The sequence below is a fragment of the Leptopilina boulardi genome, unplaced genomic scaffold (assembly GCF_019393585.1).
Source record: "Leptopilina boulardi isolate dan_hultmark-lab unplaced genomic scaffold, ZJU_Lbou_2.1 LbouV2_354, whole genome shotgun sequence".
Lineage (NCBI taxonomy): Eukaryota > Metazoa > Arthropoda > Insecta > Hymenoptera > Figitidae > Leptopilina > Leptopilina boulardi.
In genome coordinates this window covers 435873-457759 of record NW_026137923.1, presented here as the reverse complement: position 1 = coordinate 457759, position 21887 = coordinate 435873, and the positions used below count along the sequence as shown (strand labels likewise).

General features: G+C 25.2%; 1 protein-coding gene across 3 annotated transcripts in view; it reads left to right on the top strand.

Annotated features, from left to right (window-relative positions):
- The window catches only part of LOC127286437 (small conductance calcium-activated potassium channel protein), a 253614-nt gene that overhangs the window by 40395 nt on the left and 191332 nt on the right, over positions 1 to 21887 (top strand). The gene's annotated exons all lie outside the window — the stretch shown is intronic.

The window sequence follows — 21887 nt, the reverse complement described above, 5'->3', positions numbered from 1 at the left end:
TGTGTGTCGTTCAACATAACCTCAAAATGTTTACAAATTATAAAAGTGTTTAATTTTGAAAATTATTATTATTATTTAATGAATTATTAATAATATTATTTTTAATGTAATTCAAATTTTTTATATGTTACATTTTATTTAGATGATATATTTTCTATTTTAGTAGTGAAAAATTACTCTTTTTTTACATAAATAAGCAAATTGTCAGTTATCATTAGTTGTTAATTTTTAATGAAACGTTAACCTTTGCAAATGATTATAGTCTATCTTTATCAGCAGGGATTGAAAGATGTAAAAAAAAGTGACATTAATCATTCTTTTAAAACCCCGTATCATATTCTTTATAGTTTTGATATATCTTCTCAAATCATTTTTGTTCTTATTGTACAATCTATAATTTATTCAGGAATCGTCCTCCCTATAGTTTCATAAAATTGAATAGAAGTAAATTTTAAGTTTCGTATTCCCCTCTGACACTAATGCTTTGAGGATCTTTTGAAAATTATAGAACTTTTCTGTATATAGGGCGTGTTCTTCCCGTAGGAATAGGAGTGGTTATATATATAAAGTAAAGATCAAGATAGTGGCTAGAGCCGTATCTATATACAATATAAGTGAACTAAGTCATTTATAGTAGGTTTATTATTCTACTTTAAAAAAAAAACATTCGTGAATGAAAAAATTTATTTTGATAAATAGGTATTACTCATTTAAAAAAAAAATTGCAAACACTAGTGGGGGTTAAAATTTTAAAATTTTATAAATAACCTAACTTCATTTTTTAATCAATTGGATGAAAACAAAAAAATACACCTTAATTAAAAATTTTTTTTTTTTCATACCTACTAAATTTTAAATGATAAAAAAAAATATAGGACAAAAATTTATCAAAGATTTAAGCCAATTTTTAATTTTTTACATGAGCCAAAAGTTTTGAACGTTCAAATGAACAAAATATTTTTTCAATCTATAAATTATTAGAAATTATAATGTCAATGTAAAATAAAACAGTAAATTAAACAAATATTAAATTAACAACTTCTTTTTAGATATTTAAAACAATATTTTGTAATAAAATTTGTACTTAAAGAAGTTAAAAAAAAAATTTTGTTCATTTGAACGTTCAAAACTTTTGGCTCATTTTTTCACTGGGATGTTTTTTAGAAGAATTTTCTATTATATATGTACATATTTAGGAATTTTTAGGGAGATAAATAATCAATTTCTTCTTGATCAATGAGTAGCAAGTTTCTTTGCGAAACAAATACAGTGGAAATTAAAGAATAAATTTTTAATTTTAGTAGTACATCTATTCGCCTTTGGTAGTTTTCTTAAAGAAATTGCGTTTCAAGCCAAATCTCATCGTAATTTGGAAAAACGAAATTTTTTTTTTTTTTTTTACTTTCTCAACTGAAAAAAAATAAAATCAGGAGAAATAATTTATTTATTTATTTGAAACATAACGGGACATGCCCTTTCGTACAAAAGTACTCCTAAATCTAAAAATAATGGTAATTTCAAACTATATAAATCTGATTGTTTTTTAAACTGTAGATATAATTATTGAAATAATTATTCATTTTATTCGTAATTGTCATAAATATTTTTTTTTCTTTATTCTTTTTATATTTTCGAATGATAACATTTACAAACGAATGATAGTGTCAACAAAAAATTTCATAAAAATAATATTTTAAAATATTGTGAAAATTCAATATTGCGAAATATTATAATTTTTTTCTTTTGTTCACGAGAAAATTTACGAATGAAATTAGAATTGAGGGCAAAAAAGATACACATGAATCGAAATGCAATTCATTAATGAATTGGCAATCTGAAGGTATTGGTAATTCTTTTATATAGCTGATAACTAAATATAACTAAAGGTTAAGAAAAATTAGGCTATTAGTAATAGAGGCCTTATCGATCTAGATGAAATGTATATACCAGGTACGGTTCAGGTATACTTATCCCCTGGTTGAGGTAGGAGAAGAAAGGCACTTGCCCTCATGCATTTGTGATTTAACTTTACGAGACACTAAGGTCTCTCAGACAAAGTTAGGTCCAATCTCTCTTTGTGACACACTGACTCAATTTTTCGTCACGGAAACAAAAAAAAAAGTTTAATATAGCTCGCTTTTATTTTGTATATATAGATATACCATTCATTGTTGCTATTTTGTATTTGTTAAATTATTCAAAATTAAAAATTTCCCACGGAATACTTCTTAGCCGAGAAATATTTTTTTTTTTTTAAAGAGAACAAATTCTTGAGTGCTTAGCGTGACCTCGTCATATAAGATTCTCCTGCGTTTTCCAAGACTTGAGGAGGTTAAAATATACTGATTTTTCCCTACACTTTTATAAAAGGTTTCAGAATTTCCTTCTTTTTTTTTTTTAAATCTTGAAACAATGGAAACATTTCTGTCCATTTTAACTCTCTCTCTCTCGTGGTTTTTTAATAAGATGGGAATATATTTTTGCGCAAGGGCAAATAAAAATTCTTCTTTTATTTTATTTACGATATGAATAACATATTTTATACATGTTTTTTGTGGTTGTGTATTATACATTTTTCAAGTTGAAAAGTGGAAAAACATCTTGAGCTTTTTATTTCTCTCGTTTCTTTTGTCCTCAATGTCAATTTTCTTCAAGAGACACACATACAATATGTATCACCTGAATCTTCGAACTTGAAAAATTGACATGTTTGGAATAAAATTTCTATCAAAGTAAACTCAATTTTTCTTTTGAAAAATAAATTGAAAATTTATTAAAAATAAAATAAAAAAAAAAAAAAAAAAAAAAAAAAAAAAAAAACACATTTGTGATGATGAGATTTTTCTTGAAATGTATTGTAAAATTTTTTGAAAAGAAAAGAAGTAAATGAATCTTTACTTTTGAATAAATTACTTTTTTTTTCTCGCTAAATTTGGATTCTCTTTTTTCGAGTTAATGATAATTTGATGAAAACTTATATTTAAAAAAAGATTATTAAAATATTAATAAATGTGTTGAACTTTATTCGTTCATATATATAGAGAAAAAAGGATAAATTTGATTCGTGACATTTTCTCGCATAAAAATTTCAATCTTTTTTAATTCGTTCTACTTTATAATTTTTGTTAAATTTCAAATTATATTTTTCAGTTAATTTAATTGATAATATATATAAAATAATAGAGAAGAAATTCGTGTCTAGTACGAAAATTTTCAAAGATATATATAAAAACAAAACATTTATATTTACATTAGAATTCAGTTCACATTCTTTTGCTATCTACCAAATAAAAAAAAAACGCAAGACATTTCCTATATCTAAAATGGATCTGGCAAATTTTAAACGGAAATCGTGCTTCCTCTTCGGTATTCTTGAATTATCTACACTGAACTGCAAAGTTCTCATCAAATTCGTACGCCAATTAATTTTGAATACTTTTCTGTCGGTTTTATATATGTATGGTATAATTACAGATACCTTATAAGTTTTGAGATTTCAAGAATATTTGTTCTAATAATTAAGGAGCGAAGTTTCAAAAACTTCGAGATTCCGCGGATATGTTGATTCTGAATTTCTGAAAATCGTTATGATAAACAAATTAAATATTATTTTTATAATTAAAAAGTTTTTCAAAAATGGTATATATTTTTGTATAAAATTTATACTTTCTTAATTCTATATTCTTATAGTACTTATTTTCGAATATTTCAAAGTAATTAATTTTATATTCTGTACTATTAAAATAAAAATTTATATTTTAAATTTATAATAATAAATTACATTGAAATATTCTAAAACAGTTTTTTTATTTTTAATTTCAGTACATTTTTTTTATTGTCTATTTTCTAATTAATTTATTTAACTTCTATAAATAGAATTAATATATAAAAAGTAAAAAATTCATGTACCTTCCGATTAGAAAAAAAAAAAAAAAAAAATAGGTGTGACTTGTTTAAAAAATGTCGCACGAAGAAATTGCAACGTCTGAGTTTGCTAATGGAATATTGCATGAATTAACTTTTTTATGGCGGCAGAAAGTAAAGCGAGAACATTCCCGCACCTTATCACTTAAAGAGTGAGGCTTGATGTTTTTCTTTACAATTTTGCATTGAATTAATGAAATTATAAATTTTCCAACTTTTTTTTTTTTGCAAAATTACTAATTCTTGCAAAAGTACAAAATTTTGAAAAAACTTCTCGTCCTTTTTTTGATATGAAGATTTTTTTATTTTCTATGAGAAAAAAAGGTGATTCTGTTTTGTTTTTATAGTTAAAACACCAAATTCTTGTTGTTTTTTTTGTTTCTTTATATGTTAAAAGTTCAAAATCTAGAATAAAAAAAATATACACTGATCCATTATTTTTAACGAGAAAAATAACTATTTTTGGAAAAAAAACTTTTAATACCCAAAAAAATAAAGAGAGAAGTGAGATACGTAAAAATATATTCTATCAATTGCAGACACACAATAATGACGTTTGTTGGTGAAAAGTTTTGAAAAAAAAAATTATCAGTTTTAATCACCCTGGCTGACCTACTTTTTAAGCATTCACTGTATATATTTCAGTCTTTTAACATGAAAACTGTAGAATCGCTAGTTTTTCAATTAAAGCCGCCAAGTCTGGATAAAAATATAACGCTTGTTAGGTAAAAAGAATTTCAAAACCGGACGATAAAATGTAACATTCACCTATTGTTCCCGAATATTTTAATGAAACTGAGAGCATTATGCATTTTCTCAACTTTCAACTTTGGAATGTTACAATAACAACTACTGCTGTAATAAACAGAGAAAGAGAGAGAGAGAGAGAGAGAGAGAGAGAGAGACAGAGAAATGCATAATATTACGAATAAGGTTTAATGGATAAAAGCATAAAGAATACATTTCTCTTTATAATACGTAGCATCCTCTTTAAATTTTGAGAGTACCAGCACATTGTATACATATGCAGAAAAAAGTTTCAAGGCAAACTTCATTCAAGTTTTTCTATGAACAAAATGTTTCTAATTTCCATGCCATGATGCCAAACTCTTTTATGCCAGAACTTTTATTTCGAATTTTGATTTTTTTTTTTTTTTAAAGGAACTATAGTGAAATTCTGAGAAATTATGCAAATCTTACAGAAATGATGTAGCATTACGCTACTATTCAGTAAATTAATTTAACACATGCAATCCAATCTGATTAGTAATTAATTCTGAATGTTCAATAAGGCCAAACTATGTGTGCCAAACGCAAAATCCAATTGCATAATTATATATCTAATTGGTTAATTTGATAATATTAAGAAATTTTTAATATAGAAACAAAAAATAATTATATTTTAAAATATGTATGTTATACTTGTTAAAATTTTTAATTAAAAAGCAAATTCTCCTAGTTTTTCGTCGCACATTTTGTTTTGATTTTATAAATAAGACGTACTTGGATGACCTAATTATTATCCAGGTAGTCATAAATTTTTCTCATCATTTTTTTTTACTCTTTTCTAACAAGTATAAAGAGGATGGATATTTTCTGTCACTTTAAATTATACATTAATTTCTAATATATATATAGTCAATTTGAATGCAATATATATTTGTATATATATATATACATACTGCATTTATTGTCGGTAATACAACCTAATTTTATGAGAGCATTAAAGAGAAAATTAGGTGCAGCGAAATCATAAAAACCTCAATAAATGACAAGGAAAATAAACAAAATTTTTATATTAAGTAACGCATATATTTTTCTTTTTTTTTTATTTACGTTTCTCATATGCACTTTTTTCTTAAATTTATCTTTTATTATTGAAATTTCTGATATTAATTTATGAATAACTTTATAATTTATAGGAAATCTGCATAAGGTAGATATGAATATCGAAATTGACTAGTTTACCTTCTACTAATATATTAACAAGTTTCAGACTAATTTTGAGAAGCGTATTTCACGTTTGAGCACATTCTATAGAGTCAAATACGAGTTAAACAGTTCAATTTTAAATAAATATAATATTTAATTTATTTTAATGAGAAAGATATTATATCGAAAATTTTATTTTTATTTCTCTTTTTTTTTTTTGCTCAAAAATGGAATTTTGTGACTGTCGAGTAATTTCTTTTCTTTTTCCATTATATATATAAAATATGGAATAAATTGTGAATATTAATGTGAAAAATCCAGTAATAACTCCCGTGTGTTATATATGAGATGATTTTCACCTGAAATGGAAAAAACTTTCTTTGCTCACACCCTTTCCCTCACACGGCAAAGCAACTAGCCTATTTTTGTCAAGGATTCGCATCTAGCGCATCGGATAAAAGAGAGTGGTTGTTGATGTCAAGATCGCAGACTTGTAGGCGTATATAAAGTTACAAAAAAAAAAAAAAACAAAAGAAATAAAAAATATTTTTTTTTCTTACTCGCGTACGAGAGGCTCTCTTACGCTATATATCACTTCTCATGACTACAACAAGATGCGAGAGGGATGCGAATCCTCCAACCAATTGAAAGGCTAAAACAGTAAAACCTATAGCTATATGTATATAAAAGCGACAAGGCAAATGAATAAGGCAAACAAACACTAATGAGCATAGTAACTGGAACTTTGAATTCATGCTATAAATTCAATTTCCCCTTTTCGGAAGCTTTCTTGAAATCAACCTCTTTTCCACCAACCCTCATTTGAAATTTCATTTTCATTTCTTACATAAAAAAAAAGAACAAATCCTTTTTCATTAAAAATTAATTAAATTATTTTCTTTTAATTAAAAATCATTTGAATAATTTAGGAATATTTTTTTTAATAAAGAATAACAATGAGCCAAAAGTTTTGAACGTTCAAATGAACGAAATTTTTTTTACAACTTCTTTAACTACGAATTTTATTATAAAATATTGTTTTAAATATGTAAAACGGAGTTATTTATTTAATATATGTTTAATTTATTGTTTTATTTTACATGGCCATCATAATTTTTAATAATTTATAGATTGAAAAAAATATTTCGTTCATTTGAACGTTCAAAATTTTTGGCTCATGAATAACAATTATTTTATTTTAATTATAAAGTTTTGATAAAAATAAATAAAAGACAAATAAATCATTTGACATTTTTAAAAATAATTTTTGATAAAAGTTATGATTACTTATCTGTTCAAATCTTATATAAATGATATATATATATATATATATATATATTTGGAAGATTATGAAAACGTGAATTTAAATTTAATGAGAGCGCTTATCTTAAGGTCTCAGTTTCAGAACCATTCAAACCTGTATTTATACGACTAACATTAAAAATTTACCTCTAACCTAATTGCTCGATTCTTATCGAAAGCGTTATATCATGATTTTTATCTAAATTCTCCATTTACACAGTCTTTTTTCTACACTTCCCGTTCACATTTCCTGAACCTTCATTAGCTCCCTCGATACCGCGCGCCATGATAAATGACTGTTTATTTTTTTTCCCTAACAAAACAATTTTTCCTTCTCCTTTTTTTTCCACCTCACCCTACAATAATAGTGCAGTGTGAAAAATGTCGTTGCCAAAATTTATTGAAACAAATATTTATTTTATCAAATATAACTGAATATGTTTCAAATTATTAGATACATTTTTTAAAAAGAGATTTTTTTTTGTATTCCCTATCATAAATATTATTTTAGTATAAAAAAAAAAAATGTTTTTAAATGAACCTGCATTCATGGAATACTTTTCAAAACATGAATTTTTTCGCGCTTCGTATTGATATGAATTTGATTTTATTCCAATTTCGTTCATTTAAAAAAAAAAAGAAACATTTTTCCAGAGACATTCTTTTTCCATTGTTAGAGGTTTTTTTTTTTTAAATCACAATATTTTTAGAATTCACAATTGTAATTTCATTGACAAGGGTATATATATATATGCGTAATATTCAAGAAGGGTGAAAATTCCCAGCTGTACAAAAGTTACGAATATCTCGATTTGTGACATTTATCAAGAATCTAGATGGTAAAATATAGCCGTCCAAACGACGTTTCACATCGAAATTTGCTGCAGTAAAATCTCGTTGCTCTATTTTCCCTTGAGAATTATACGAACCTGTAGCAAAGTTCGTGGCTGCCTGAGCAACAATAAATCTATAAACTCTGCTGCAGAAAATATATTTCTCTGCACTTGACGCCTTGTCAAATGATTCAGGCCTTAAACTCACCTTATATATTTTTTCACATTTTCCACTTTTTTATTTCTAGATTTTAATAGAAATACTTTTTTCTATGTCTGAATTTTTTTTCAGAAAAAAAAAAAAAAAAAAAATGTAATGTAGGGTCAACCGGGGTAAATCCGAACGCTTTTTGTAAGTTTCAACAATAACATAAGTTTTTTCTTAAAAAAAAAAATACTTCCGGTATTCTGGTGCATGAAGTTGTTACTTTACTTCCATAGAACAATTTTATGGGGTAGCAAAAATTTTTGATAAATTACAATCGCAGGAAACTTAGCGTTCGTATTTACCTCGATACTTTGCAACTTTCCTAAAATACCGGGGTAAATACGAACGCCACTGTATTTTAGAAAAATCTTAGGGAAAATAAATTTAAAGTATTGCAATTGTTAAACTTATATAAAAACTCAAAAAAAAAATACGACAATAAACCTATTATGTAATAATGCATCATATATAAATGTGCCATTCCAGGAGTTTTTTAGCACTTTTCGGAGTAACCTTTCCAAATTAAATGAAACATTTTTTTAATAATATTTATTAATATAAAGGTCCAAAAAAATCACTTTTTAAGTAAAAACAATTGTTTATTTAAAAAATACAACAATAAATAATGCAAAAAATTCACTTTTTTCCTGCAACTCCAAATAAATTGGTTTAAAGATCAAAATTTTCCTTATTTTTCAAGCTTTAATACCGCACAAGAAACATAGAGTCCGAGAAAATATTCAACTCACAATTTTTTAAACAATGTTTGTTTACTTTTTTGTATTTTATTTACTGTGAAACGTCTGCTAAAGCTGCGCGCGACGTTTGGAAGTTGTCGCTTTCCTTATTGAGCAGAAGCTCATTACACTAGCGTAGTAGAAAGCATGTTGTGCGAAAAGTGAGGTTATGTTGTCATTAAACGAAACGTAAAAATTTCTGGTTATCACATTGAATGGTTTTTAATTATCTACTTTGCAGTAAAAAATCATAAAAAACATTTTTGAAGGATGAAAAACTTCACTTTCCACACAACATGTTTTTTACTACGCTAGTGTAATGAGCTTCTGCTCAATAAGGAAAGCGACAACTTCCAAACGTCGCGCGCAGCTTTAGCAGACGTTTCACAGTAAATAAAATACAAAAAAGTAAACAAACATTGTTTAAAAAATTGTGAGTTGAATATTTTCTCGGACTCTATGTTTCTTATGCGGTATTAAAGCTTGAAAAATAAGGAAAATTTTTATCTTTAAACCAATTTATTTGGAGTTGCAGGAAAAAAGTGAATTTTTTGCATTATTTATTGTTGTATTTTTTAAATAAACAATTGTTTTTACTTAAAAAGTGATTTTTTTGGATCTTTATATTAATAAATATTATTAAAAAAATGTTTCATTTAATTTGGACAGGTTACTCCGAAAAGTGCTAAAAAAACTCCTGGAATGGCACAAATACAAAAATCAAACAGGTTAAAAATTAAAATGCATTACACAATTAAAACCTTCAATAACTTTATCAAATCATAACGGATTTTTGCAAAACTTGCTACAGAAAGTATTTTGGAGTGATTGAATGTAAATACAAAAATAAAAGTCAAATTTTTTGAATTCAAAATGGCGTACTTTCCTAAAACTTATTTTTAAAAATGATCAAATTTGCTAACCCTGAAACCCCCCGAGTAACAATTTTCGAGCGAATCCAATGAATTTTTTAATTCTCGTCCGCCATTTTGAATTTTGAAAAACTGACTTCAAATTGGTAATTAGCGACCCCAAAAACCGTAGAATACCAAATTTTATTAAGATCCTGAAAAACTTTTTTCAACAAACCATTTGGCAAAAAAATTGAAGCACTCCTTCGAGAGAACAGAGATTAAGTTTCTGCTTATTAATTACTAACGAGGATACGTATAGAAAGAAAAACTTTTTTCTATGTACTTTTATAATGTTAAAATAATAGTGTAATCAAATAAAAACAATTTTGTGTGGCTTTGATGTAAAAAAAAATTATTAAAAATACCGTTCGGATTTACCCCAGTTTTCCAATTTTTTTGGGTAAATACGAACGGTCTGATATTATTAATAAAATTTTACAGAAGGCAAAAATCAAATATAGTTTCTGTTCTAGTATTCATAACAAACAATTATAAATAATAAAATGAATTTTTAGCTTCTTTTTCTTCAAATACGAGACAAAATACTGAAAGAGTGTCATCTTTGAATTTCAATCTTTTTTGCAATACTCGTTATCTTTGTTTATGCTGTTGCTAATTAACAAACGAAAAATGGGATAATACTTAGAATCTCTTGAAGAGGATCTGAGGTAAAAATTCTCATATCGAACTTATTTTTAAAAATTTTAATTAAGCTGAAATAATTAGCGTTCGGATTTACCCCGGCTGACCCTAAATGTAACATTTATTGTAACTATCATCATTTAAAGTTAGGAAATTGCCAACGTTTGAAATCATAGATTTCACCATTGTTTATAATTATCACATAATATTCACTCTATTATATTGTTTGAAATAATAATTATTTTATTATTTACATTTGTTTGAAAAATAATATTACTTGAAAATGGAACAAAATTTTTTTCTTAGTCCATCACTGTTTAAAATAATCAATAATATAACCAACATTCACTGTGTTTTAATTATTATTTTGTCACAAAATTTAGGTGAAATTGTATAGGATATAAATTCTATTCAATGCATAAAAGGAAATGAAAAAAGAGGTGTGACTTTTTTCAAGTGTGTAATATGAAAAGAAAACTAATTTCAAAATGTAATTATTGCAACTCTCAAATGTCTTTATAGCATTTCATGTTTTATAATTAGGCTAAATTTAAGTGTTGCTATTCAGGAAACATAATCCCCCTTTCAGTTGATATTAAATTCAATTAAATTTAATTAAAGACGTGCAAAATTCAAAAATATTAATTAAAAAAAAATAATCAAAAAAAAAAAGAAAAATATGGTTAAAACGAATTTTTTGCAAATTAATAAATAAATCTTAAAATACATTTTGTGGATAATCAAAAATAATTAACAATTTTTAAAAAAAGAACGCAATTAAATAATTCACAAACTTGATTTAAAATTTTCGTTATTGTAATATTTTGCGGTCTATATTTATATATGTGAAAGAGTTACTGTATATATATATATATATATTCGTTCCTTGGGGTCGTGGAAATATAAAAAGTCGCGACTAATTGAGAATCAAGGATTTAATTAATTTTCAGAAAGCGGATTGTCAATATTTTGTTAATTGGAATTGTTCGCTTCATTTTCATCGAGTTTTGTGTGTGTATATATATATATGTTTGAGTGTGTTTGGGAATGTGTGACGGACTCCGTATAATTTCCGTTTCTGAACAGTAGGGAGCAATTATTTCACGGTTAAGCGTCAGCCGCACGCTTGAAAGATTTATTAGATAAACCCGTTTCTTCTAGCCAAGATTCCTTGAATTCAATTGCCGTAAATGTACGCTGATGGTAACGACAGTATAAACGTCTCCTTTCCATTTAACATACAGAATGTCTGAAGGGGATGATATCGAATCCAATGTACGACGTCAACGATATTCAGTATCGTCACATATAAATTATTTCCACTTAGTTCAAAATGTTATCGGTACCTTTATTTTATTTTATTCTTTTTTTTTAAGAAGAAATTACGATAGCTTCTCAGTATGAAAAAATATATTTCACGAAATATATATATATATATATATATATATATATATATATATATATATATATATATATATAATTTTGGGAAATTGAACAAGAAAAAGTCAATTATATATGTTTGATGATAGTTTTAATTTTTAATACAAATTTTTATTATTTTAATGTTTATATAATTTTTTGTGATTTTAAATTTTGAATAACATTTCTCCATTCACTGAAAAAATAATTTATTTGATTTAAATAATCAGTTCCTTGATTATAATCAAATAAATATTTGATAATATTATTAAAATAGACAAATTATTTGATTCAAATAAAAATTATTTTAAATATTTATTTAATTGTAGTAGTATTATCTAATATTTATTAGATAATAATAGTATCAAGTAACCGATTATTTGAATGAAATAAATTTTTTTCCTGTGTATAAATAGTTTATAAAAATTGTATATTAATTTTCATTTTTTATTATAAAAGTTGGTTTAATTTGTTTGAGTTTATCTTCCCTAAGGGCTTGATATTGTAAATTTAAAACAAAATATAAAAATAATATTCTAAGGCTAGGTAAATGTAAATTGAAAATTGTTACAAAATTTTCAGTTTTTTATTTACAAGGCATATATAAGCTTAAAAGCGTATTGTAAATTAACGTTACACCATATATTGAACGTATATAAAATACTCTATAGAATGAGTTTATATTGAGGTGTACATCCGCCTGGGGATGACAGCTTTCGTAGCAGAGTTAATCGAGTATGTAATCCCCCACTGGCCTATCGAGAAGAAACTTATTGCAAAATATTTTCGAGGCTATTTTAATTCCCATAAGATAGAAAGTATTTTTTTCCTCCCCGATTGAGGGTTATATTTAGAAAAGAGTATAAAAGCTATTAAAACAATAGGTGCATTGATCTTTTAAAAGTTTAATTTAATTCCCTTTTGAATAAAGATATATCTAATAAATAAAAAAAATTATTTTTTTCATTGTATATGTAACAATTATTTAATATATTATTATATAGTGGGTTTAAGAATTATTTACAAATAATTATTTATTATATTAAAGTCACATAGTAGATTTGTATTTCTTTTTTTTTTAAGTGTCTCATAAATTTATACTAGCACACGATTATGATGTGTATATATATATATATATATATATATATATACACAGATGAAAACTTGATAAATAATGGAAAGTGCATGAGGGAATATTACAATTTTCAATTTTGAAATTTATGTGCAAAGTTTCGAAGATCATGTATACGTGTTTACAGGAAAATTCGACATTCATGAGATTAATTTTGTGAAACTTTTGTTAAACACAAACACTGAAAGAAGATGAGATTTATGACTTATGCAACAAGTGGAATGTGCACTTTTGCTATTATAATCTGCGATCATTGACCATTCTGTTTGGAAAACATCTTAAAATATTAATGTCAGCTGTTTTATTTTTTCATTTTATTAGATAATTTGTATACCATTTATTTATTTATTTTATAAAATCAATTTATCGCGCAGCTATAACAAAATTTTGAGGAAATATATATTATATTAAATAAATAACAAAAAAATATCGAGAATAATTTTTGTACACTCGATTTTAAAAAACAAAATTATGTCGCAGTGAAGTTCACGAATTAGAAGAAAAGATATCAGGCAAATTATTATAATTTTTTGTCTAAAAAAAAAAATTTTGTGTTTCTTGATCAACAATTTTTAAAAGAATTTGTAGGCGAAAAATTAATTATTTTAAGGATGAATTTTTTTTTCAATCGTTGCATTGATTGTATATAAACGTTGTTAATTTCACTGACATAAAAAATGTGCAAAAATTAATTAACTCATTGACATATAAAATTATTTAACCTATATTCGTGATCATGCGTATATTTTTTCACATAGGGATGAGTAATCTTTGTTACTTTTGTTTCAATGTTACGTGACGGTTAAAAATATCTTTTGAGCGCATCAGCAAAAGGAAAACACATTGAAAAAAATAGAAAAAAAATTCAATATTCCAAGGTCGATGGACAATAAATTACATAAATGTTAAATTCAATTGAACGCATTTTTTTTTTAATATTAATATTAATTTAAATATGTTTTTTTTTCCTTAAATATTTAATTTTATTTATTAAATTTTAATCTTTTAACTATTTATTTTTAGTTTTCTTTATTGACATTATGTTAGTTAATTAAAATTTATTTATAATTAATTTAATTTTTATTCTAAATTTTGAAAACAGTACAATTTTTTAAAAAAGAAAAAGTTATAAAGAATTTAATATTTTATTCTATTAAAGTGATAAAATGAATATAGAGAAACTTTTTATGTTTACTTTGAAAAAGTTTTTGACTGAAAAGACGTGAAACCAAATTATTTAACGATGTTCTAAAAAAGAAATAATATTTGAAAAGATTTTTTGTTTCCTTTAAAAATATCACTCGGACCTCTATTTAGCGTTTGTTAATTGCAAGTTTTGTCCAATTAGTAAACTTTTGAGCGTGGAGATACTTAAAAGTGTCGTCTCTCGTTAATTTCAAAGGAGCAAAGGATAAAATAGAAATTCACAGTGAGAAACAAACTCTTAAAAAAAAAAAGAAGTTTGCTTCTCAAAACCTCTAAGAAAATTCACTCCTCTTATTCAAACATCTTTAAACTGTTTTTGAATGTATAATATAACTTTTTGTTTTTCATTTATCTCACAATTCTTTTGTCTATGTATATCTCATATACTATATACAAAACCTACTATAAAAGAGTAAAGAGCATTTTTGAAAATTTCTCCAGAGAATTTCATATATATATTTCACACAAATAAGTTTGTAAATTTGAAAAAACGCTTGCCACGGAAATGAAGTGATACTATATAATTTTTATGAAAATTCTCGTCATGTTTAAAAATACTTGAAAACGAACATTTATTTCTTATAGTTAAAAAAAAAACTCTCAGTGAACGGAAATGACACAATGCTTTGTTATTAAGGGGAAACGGATTTTATATACTTTTGTGTGTACACGGCCGAATGATATCTTTTAGCTCTCGAGTATACTTTTTGCAATTTGCGAATAAAAAGAAAAAGATTTTCGATTCATAAAGCATATATTCATGGGTTTATATGAAGAAAGTGTACTCTATATATCTATATATGAATCAGTATATATGACATTGGAAATGATTGTAAAACGTCTCGGAAATATTTTCTAGTTTGATATGGTTTTTTTTTCTTTTTTTTATTCTGTACAAGAGAAACATGATATTCTCATTTTTATCATTGCAAAAATTTTCGAATTTCCGTTCATTTCAAAGTATAGCGATTGTTTCAAAGGACGAGGTTCTAATGTGTATAATATCAATATATATATATATACTAGACAAAGACTGCGCGCGCTTTGCGCGCGCCTTTTTCGTTGGTGTTTAGTACTTAGTCAAAAAGATAGCGAGTTATTAAATTTTTCTAAAAATACATAAAGTTGTTGCATAATTAATTTAAATTTTTGTTAATATCAGCAAAATACTTTGTAACTGCACTTTTATTACACTAAATACACATAATTGTCAGTCTAACCATTTCTTAACAATCATAGAAAATTTATAAAAGAGCCCGTGGAGAAGTTTTCCTAAGTTTCCTTATCGAAAACTAAAATTTGGTAAGTTTCTGATAGGGAAAAATGCAGAATTCTGGTTAGGTCCTGATGTTTTTGGTGACGCTTGTTTTTCTCAAAAATTAGTTTTAATGGTTAATAGTGAGAAGAATAACAAGAACCGTACGATTGTCCTTTGAGAACTTTCAATTTAACTTTTATTTAACTCTCAATTTTTGATTAATTATAATTTCAGGTTAAAATACTATATTATTCTTTATAAAAAATATAATTAAACTGTAAAAAGAAAATTTGTAGTTTATATAATTCATTAGAAAATATAATGAATTTAAATTATTAAGAATGTGAAAATAATTTTAAATATGTAGCAATCAATTCGAAGATATTAAAAAATAAAAATGTCTTATTTAATGGTAAAATCTCCTTGAACTTTGAGAAATTATTTTGTATGATGTTTTTGTAATACAAAAATTATTTTATTAAACGTTAATATATTACCATATATTAACTATTTAAAATATTTTAATCCCAAAAATACAATTTTTTAAAAAAATTATTAATATACTCTGGCACATGAGAACAAAACCTTTTACTATTTTTGAGTTGTCAAAATCTGCGCAGAATATATTTATATGTGAAATCACAAAAACAAACAGAAGATGTTTTCCCGACAAAAATTGATTTTAATTAATCATATTATTCTATTTGCTGCTCTTTTTTAAGGCCTACCCTTATAATGTTATTTTTGTTCCTTAATAAATATATATGACAGTCATAATTTTATAAATAAAAAAGAGTATATATCAAAAAAACATTGAGGTGAGATTTTAAATATTTTCTTGACAAAAACAATAAAATATTTTGTTTATAATTTTCTCTTTTACAAATTATTGATCGAAAAATTAAGTAAAATAGTTTTTATGCAAAAATATGTAAACATTTAAATAGAAAAATATTTGTTCTTCTAAATCGTTGTTTAGAAACGTTGTGAACCTCACTAAAGTAATTTATTAATTATTAGACTAACTATTTGATTTCAGCACATGCACAAAATAACAATATTCCTGGTAGCACAATATAAAACTCTTAATTGTAAGTTTCGTGTTAAAATGATACTGGTCCAAATTTTCTACTATTTATAATAAATAATATAACCTTAAATTATCATTCAATAAAAATGATAGTAAGTTGAAAGTAATCGAAAGACGGTCGTAGGGTTCTTGTAGGGTTCTCACTATTGGGTACTATGAATCATTTTTATAACGTTTATTTTCTAATATATTTGTGCATCAGTAGAACCTTATTCGGACTGAATGTATTATATATACATAACATGCTTGCATGAAGAAAGAAACTAACGCATACAATGCTTTTATTCATATGTGAGTGTATATTCGTATATACGGGCTAAACGTGTCTGATAATCGTGCTTGTAAGACGGAGAAAGACGAAGATGACGAATAACACTTCGACCAATGGGATACAGGTTACTGTGACAAAACTTCGAGAGTTTATCGATTAGAGATTTATTATATAGGATATATAAAGACGTCAGTCATAAAAGCAATTTGTCATCAAGGCAGTGGGGCTTATTTTCTAGCATCCACTTTAATCAAATCCATGTCTTCTGCCATATTTCTATACTTTGTAGGTCTTCATCTGAATTAGATCAACTTTTTCGATAGATACATATCCCAAGGGCTGTTCATAAAGAAACTTAAATATCATTTTATAAATGACAAAAATAAAATGTTCAGTAGTTGAATAAACATTCGATTTTTGGAAACAGAATTGATTATATAATTATCTTTTATTCAAATTATCATTCAATTTTTTTTTATTATTATTATTTTTCATGCTATCATTGTCGTTCTTTATTTTCTTTCCGTTTGTTTATTAATCATTATTTTTTTTTATTTTTTGAGTGCCACGTGTTTGATCCTAATGGGAAGAATTTTTTTTTTATTTTTTGTATAATATACCTATGTTTCTTTCTTAATTCTGAAAATAAATATATAAGGGTCCTTTCAAGAATTACATAAGCATAATATTGAAAGTTTTTTGACGCCCCACATTCCTATGTGCTATCATTTATAAAATCAGTAATATTTTTATAGACCCTTTTATTAGGTGTCAGATTATCTTTTAATATATATCCCTCTCCCCTTTTATCTAGATTTGGTACAATAAAAAACATTTACAGTCAGACAGAACTTTTTACATATTTCATCACTCGATGAATAAATATAAAATAGAATCTGCCAATTTTTTTTTTAGTGCAGATTTTACAGTAAAAATATATAAGATTTTAGACCCTAATCTATAATTACGTATATTCAAAATGTCTCTAGTGATTTTCTTTGTTATAGATAAAAAAAAAGACAAAAGTTTTATTTTATAAAAAAAAATTTTCAATTTTTATTGGGAAAATATTTATGCGTTTCTTCGTTTTCATATTAGAAAATTGGCATAACTGGTCGAAAGGTGTGAAAATAAAAGATTATTTATCCCAGATGTACCGAACATATTCCTTCGGTACGAATGCTTGATTGCATTAGTCTACCTGAAACCAGACCATCCTCTTGAGAGTTTAGACGCTTCGGGAAATCAATTTAAAAGTTCCAGTCTAAATCTAGGTATTTCTTGAAAACTAGGTTGTGTAAATTGCATTAGAAGATATTAAACTAGACGAACTTTTTTATCATATTTCTAACAACAACAAAAAAAAAACAGATTATAAACATTCAATGCTGATTGATATATATTGTATTTTATTGCCAGTTAATTCAGTATTCATTATTATAAAAAAAAAAATGATTAAAAATTAAAAAATTTTATTAAAAAATGATTTTATCTGTATCGATTACAATAAATAACAGAGCTATATAGATAAATTTTTACAACTTTGCACTCAACTACAAACTGTAGATAAATTTTACGTAAACATTCGTCTTTTTTTTAATGTATGTTTCAAAATATCTATTTCCTGTCAAAGGACATAATTTTTTACATCCCATAAATGTTTCGTGCTTGAACTTTTTTTATGGTTTGAAACATTTTAAAGTAACATAAAATTCAAAACATTCGCTTTCGACATTTTTATCAAAGTAAGTTTATGTTAGAGAAACATTAATCTCTTGACAAACAATATAATTTTTTACAAATTTATTAATTTTTTTTTTTTATTGATTTACTTATGTTATTTATTTTTGTTAGATATGTGAAAATGTGTCCTTAAAATATAGAAAATTAATATTTCATTATTTAAAAAAAAAATGAATTTAATTTTAAATTTTTTCAGGGTGTTGAGAAATTTTTTGATCCCCCTGTGTATTTATATACAGGGTGTCCTGAAAGATAAATTTGAATATTGAATAAAAATAATAATTATAATAAAAATGTTATAACTTTTTCGATATTTTCTCTATATTTATCTAAATTTAATTTATCTATATTTATCTAATTTTTGAAAATTATAAATTTTTTATATTTATTAATTATTCGTTAAAAAAAAAGTTATCTTTAACGATCTGAGAGAAAAAATAAATCTCCTTTTCTAATGAAGTTTTTGATGCCTTTAATTGCCATTCTAACTTTGGTCCATTTACCTCTGGAGGTTGTGCATGGAATACTAAATTTGAGATTTCCCATATATAATGTCGAATACTAAAAGTTCCATTTTTGCTCTCTTTATTTTTTTTTTTGTTTTTGTTTAGTAAGGTGAAAATTCCCCATGTTATAACTTGTAATTATCATTCGATGAGGTTGATTAAGCAAAAAGGGTATGTGGATGAATTTTATCTCGATTACTCCTCCATCATATGGATCTTCTTAAATTAGTAGATGAGATTCTCGATAAGGATTTCTTTGCCATATTAACAATGATACTTAAACTAAATTGAAGTGCTCACTGTATAATTACATTTCTTGCTCTGTTTCCTTATTTTTACATTACGTCAAAAAAAATCTCTTTCTCGTCTTTTTTTTTAACATTCCCTACGCTTTTATTCTCTATAAAAATAATTTCTTTTATGCTTTCAAAAATATCTTTTAATTACTTTAAAAAACCAACTGATTACAAATTTTCTTCCATAGTAAACAATGTATACAAAAGATTGTTGTTACAATTAATTAATTAACAATTTAAAAAAATTATTAATATTAAAATATTTATTTAGTCGACAGCATTTTTTTTTAATAATCAGAAAATAAACAATTTTAAAACTGTGCAAAAATATAAAAAAAATCTTTATTTTTTTATATCCTATTAATCGCACATCAATCACAATAATGAACTAAACATTTAAATTAGTACTAATTTAAATGTGAAGAGAAGCTCAATAATTGAATGATATATGTTTGACGAACAAAAATATTTACTTTATTTTATTTTTGATCCAATTTCATTTATAAACGACAAACGCATAGAAATTCGTTTTACATAAAATAAATTTATAGATATTTTAAATTTAACAATTTATATACATAATTGTTGAAGTAAAATCTCCATTAAAAAGAGAAATATATCCATATAAAATGATCATAACAAATGTGTAAAGGGATAGGTTATTTATATTTGTTATTAATCGTCTAATGAGACTGACATCGTTTTGATGTCTTGTCATGTTCACAGTTCATTAGAGACAGGCGTGAACGAACCACAAACATATTTTTAAACATGACCAGCAAATGTATACGAGAGCAACAAAGATGGTTTCACTTATATTATTTTTAGAAAATATACGATAAAGGCTTTTCGTTTATTCCACATTTTCTGAACACAACCATTAAAAATCGATATAATTTGTTTATTTAACATAATAATCCTAAAGAGTAAACATTATTAAATGTGTGTGTGTGTTGTATAAATGTTTGTGTGCTATCTAATATATTTGTTATTTTTTATTTAACAATTAGTTATTTGCTATACTAGTATTAGAAAATATTTGTGTAAGCGTGGGTACGTGTTTAAAATAGTGGCCACAGATGAAAATGAATAAATAAAAAATATAATTTTGCAAATTCAACCACAATTTATGCTAATGAATTTTCGTAGATAAAAGCTGTAATAATAAATTTTAATATGTGTTACTTGTATTTATTTATTTCTCACCAGTTCAATATCGAAAAAATATAATTTCACCTGTATAATGTTTAAAGTAAATATTAATGTTTTGACTGAATTTTATATACGTTGATGAAAGCAAAATAATAAAAGAAAAAAATCACATTTTATGGAGTTTGTTTCCTGTATATCCATAGCTGACATTGCTCGTTTCATGATTTTATGGCTTCAAAATGTAAAATGCTCACATGGATAAAAGCGGGACAAATCGAAGGCGATATGTGGAAAATAGAGTTCGCATAAATGTAGAAAATCTCTTAAAATGAGACGCGCAATTTTCCATTCGTTATAAATATAATATATATCCTACTTCAACTTAAAGAATATCATCGGTCATTTCTATTTTTGTTTATACATCTATTTTCTCCCGTTTCTTTTATAAACTATCTTGCATTTCTTTCTTTAACCTATAGTCAAAAAGCATATAATTTTATTTTCTTTCAACGCTTTGACATAAAGAAACAACAAAAAATTGGTCAAGTACGAGTTACACTCGCTTACCTAGGTTTCCGTTCACGATTATTTAAATTTAAATATTTAAATATACCCATGTACGAAAACCAACATGGGCCAATATTGGCCCAGCATTGTCAAATCGGGCACCAAGTCTTGGCAGACAATATTGGGCCAACTTTGTGGTGTTAACTGCGGTTGGACGTCGGCAGCCAAGTATCAGACGCCATTACTGGGCCAATCTTTGCCGCCATTAGTGGACCAGTATTGTCAAAGTTTAAAAAATTATAATAATTAATTAATTAACTCATTAAGGGGGGAACACCAGTTGTAACTTTCGAAAAATCGATTTTAGTGTGCTTCATTTACACATATAACTCTAGTTCGTGATCGAAGGATTTTTTTTATGCAAAACTTTTTTTTATATAGCTGAAAATCGACCGTATTTTTTAACGAAAATCATACTTTTGACTTTGACAGGTCGCCATTTTGTCAAATTTTTTTTTTTAAATCCTTCGATCACGAACTAGATAATCTTATAATAAATGTAAATCAATTTCATTTTTGTATTTCAGACGAAGTATACTTGCAGAATGCTGATCACCGCAATTCGCCTTTTTTCTTAAGTCGCCACTTCAATTGCTCATATCTCCAAAAGTTTTTGTTAAAAAAATTTTTTTTTCTTTTAAATTACAGCTTTTTACATGTACTTTTAACTAATAAATAGTATTCTTTAAAAAGATTCATTGTTCTTTTGGAAAATATTCTTGTAAAAAGCATTATTTGTTGAGTTACAACTGGTG